This window comes from Wyeomyia smithii, chromosome 2 (assembly GCF_029784165.1).
Source record: "Wyeomyia smithii strain HCP4-BCI-WySm-NY-G18 chromosome 2, ASM2978416v1, whole genome shotgun sequence".
NCBI lineage: Eukaryota > Metazoa > Arthropoda > Insecta > Diptera > Culicidae > Wyeomyia > Wyeomyia smithii.
Genome location: NC_073695.1, coordinates 261,346,658 through 261,350,561, shown reverse-complemented (window position 1 = coordinate 261,350,561; position 3,904 = coordinate 261,346,658).

Sequence of the window (3,904 nt, the reverse complement as noted above, 5' to 3'; positions counted from 1 at the left end):
AGCAGAATCGCGCCAAATGATCTGGAATACGCGAAAATTTAATCGACCATTTTTGATTTGAATGAAACGTATTTGGCTTAGCAAACTGAGCATTTTTCACAGATGGAGAGATTTTTTACACCCATGAGTTATTCCCAGTGGGGCGTATGCCTTTTGGCATAGGTTTTATTCGAAGCATTGTAGCCCATAAACCGTTGGTTGTATAGAAAAACTGTCTGATAATGAGTTGTAGGGAATTAAAAATGCATCATAAGAAAATATACACTGTACAAAAAAAGTTTATTTTTTACCAAAAAAAATTGAAAATGAACATTAAATTTCAATTAAAAAAAAAAAAGAGTTGAATTTTTTTTATTTTTTTTAAGCTTGGCGTTAATACCCAACTTTAAAAATAAGTCCAGGATGGAGAAATGAAAAATAATTTTATTATGGTAGATTATTTTTTTATAAAAATTCTTATTCAAACATTTTTCAAAATATTTGTATTCTGATGATTTTAAAAGATGCAGAGAGTAATTTTGAATCAAAAAGCTCTTGGTAGTTAACAACCTAAAGGCATCGGTTTTCGAGTTATTTCCAATTTAAGCTCGAAAAACAATAATTATTTAGGAAAATACACGTTTTTCTTAATTTGTCCGTGGTTCTCCAGCAAAAACCATGCGTTTATTGGAATGCATTTTTTTTATCAGCAATACTCACTTATTTCCGACTCGTGATTGCATTGACAGGTCGGAAAATCTTAGCTTAAGTATGCTAAGAGTTCGTACGTCAGAAGTATCGTGACACCCCATCAATGTTTCCATCTAACAACCGGCTAGGAGGAATTATTTTGGACCACAGAACTGTAGGTCGTAAATCAACCGACATTTCTATGAATCTGTTTGTTTCCAGCGTACCGAAACCCTTCATGGAAAAATCATCCAAGTCGAAATAAAACCCGTTTACTAATGGATTAATTTGTTGTATTTTGTGCACTTTTTTATTATCACAGGTTTAACAACACTTTTTTCTATGGTGTCGTATCATTTTGGCCTATGGTTCTCAGATTGGCCTCTCCAAAACTAGCCAACCAAAGCAGTAGGGTTTATGTATCTAAAAGGTCACAGACAGCACGCCGTTTATGGCCCCTATAACACGAACAGTCAGCCTCTAGGGGTCTCTGTGACCGATGGTCCGCTTAGCGATGTCTTAATTTTCACATCAAGCAGCCAAAAGTTCAGCGTACACACGCAAGAAACACATGTTCCAACGACCCGCAGACTCATGGTACGGTTTTAAATCAAATCTACGTAGATTAGTTGGCACTCTCGGAGCCCGCTCTATAAACCTTCCGAATGAGTTGATGGAGTGGGTAGTAAAATTACCTATTAGTGGTGGATCAAGTGTAGACTTTTTTTCCTACAGGCAAATTAATTATTCGTCATAACCGTAGAAATAAACTAAGCATTAAGTCGCGCTGCTGAATAATACGTGTGCGGAACAACTGAGCTCAGATGCGTCATAAAAAGTGAGGAAAAAAATCAGTTGAACCTCTTTTGATTCAACGGTTTTAAAATTGCAAATAAAAAGCAAACATCTTTTAGCGAGAAAGATATGGGACTTAGGTTCCACTTCCATCGGACTAGTTTGAACAACATCAATGTGAGCCGTGCTGTCTAGTCTGGTCTTTTTTTTGCGATCGAAATTCCATTTGGTTAGGTCTATTCGAGATACCCCCGAAATCCCATTCGATGGACTGAAGTCATTATAATTACACCCCAAAGGTGTTAACGGTCGCTGTATATCTTACAATCAATTCAAACTCGCCATAACGCGTATCTTGGACGGGTGATCTCCGCTTCGCTCTGCTATTTTTGGCCCAAGCTTCAATCATTCCAAACACCTTCAGCTTCGGCACGGAAAACCGATCACAAGTGGGAGGATCCCGACAGTCTTATTCCGGCGCTGGCTGGGCGCGTCCACCCGTAGTTATGTGACCGGCAGCAGAACGGTCGTTTCTTACCAGTAAAATCCGGGAAGGGGTGGATGCGCGAAGCCTTCGGGCTAAACGGTTCGCCTTTGACCAATCGATCGGCCGGGTGTTTGTTTTTTGATCTCCTGGATGGACAGAGAAAACAAATAAATGTTGCCTGTCAAATAAATGCTAGCGACCATGACAGCAACAGAAACAGTTCGAGCCTGGAAGATGCACATTTCTAGGACGATCGATGATCGGTCAATGATATGCCGAAATGAAACGTGAAACGAGAAGTTGAGGAACGGAGAGCCGTACGGCGATGACGCACCGTTTCTGGATCGAATCGAGAAGGGTCAGAAACAAAAGACAGCCAAGAGGAAGCGATAAAAACAACGGCCATCCAATTGGGGCTTCCACTAAACAGTGTGAAATTTTTATTTAGAAAAATTACCTATTCAACAGGATGACTGATGATGAGCTGCCGTAATGCTGCCGTTTTTTTTTCTAGGAGTGACGAAGCATGGCCCGGTGGAAACCGTTTAGGCATAGTCACTGGTTCTGCGCGGGAATTTTCGATTACGTCCACAGGGAGATGAAAATTAGCCAGAAGCGCTAGTGGATAAATTTTGAACGGCTTTACGACTATTTGTGGTTGTTCTTCGTCACATTTTTACTTAACAATTTGGAAAAAACTTTGCTTAAGGGGTTATATACCTTTTTGGTCGAGAAAAATGAGGGAAGTTTGAATTTATTTTTAAGTGCATAGCACCATTTTCATTGCATCAAAGGGGTATTTTTCTGAAAGTAGAGTTTATCAACAACAAAAAAATACATTTGATTTTGAGATACACCAATTATTACTGGAGTATTGGCCGTTTCCCCGAAACGCTATTTTTTTTAGAGGCTTGCGGTGATCCTGATAGAGACTCAGCGGGTCAACCGAAATCGAAAAACTCATATTATTTCATTAGTTTAGGAGTGTGCCAGGTCCTTGAACGATCGCTTTTATGAGTATTTTGTTTTCAGTGCAAACGGGAACGTTTTTCCCAAAAAATGCACGTATTGAGCGCTAAAAATTGCATTAAAAATTTTTTTGCGGCAAAATGTAACTGTTTGTTTCAAAAAGCGATCATTCAAGGACCGGCGAATTTAACAACGAAAATTAAAAAAAAAGATGAAGGAAATCGGTTCAGTAGCTTTTCCGCAATCAGGATCACGGCAAAGTCATTTTTCGGAAAACACTATTCCGAGATAATCGCGTGTAAAGTTCCAAGTTTAGCTTATGCGGCCGTGGCGAGGCGCGCTGCAAATCGCTCTAACTTTCTTCCTATTGCTCAGATCTTTATGAAAATTTGTGAAAATGATCTCAAGATGTTGTATTTGAAGATAATACAATAAAAAAATTTTCGGTTTTTTGAAAACTAAAAAGGTATATAACCCCTCAACGGTATGCAGTCCCTGATTGGTGACATTTTTCTGCAAGCAGCGACTGATGGCTCGCACTTCGAATGGCAGAAACTTATTCACTGTACAAGGTGTCATCCCGAATTTTGCCATTCCCGTGCTAATGAGCAGCGTTTATTTGGCCCGTTCGCAACATCTCCGAAATCTTGCCGATATTTTCTTCAGCAGCACCTGAAACCCACTGACATGTACCACTTTTTTATTATCTGCTTCTCTCCGAAACCACTTCGAACACACCAACCACCAAACAGTCTAACTTTTTAATCAACCGCGTCCGTTTCTGCCATTCGCCTCGCCTGGTCTCTCCTGCTTAGGTCGAAAAAGTGATTTGCGATAAAATCCAATTAATTATCGGTTTTGATAGGCTCATAATATGATCTCCCTTGCGCCTTAAACAACTCCGCCTTCATCAACGGGATCGTAAAGAAAGGAAAATCACTGCGCGATCGAGAACATTGTTGTTCTTCCCACCTTTTATTTTTC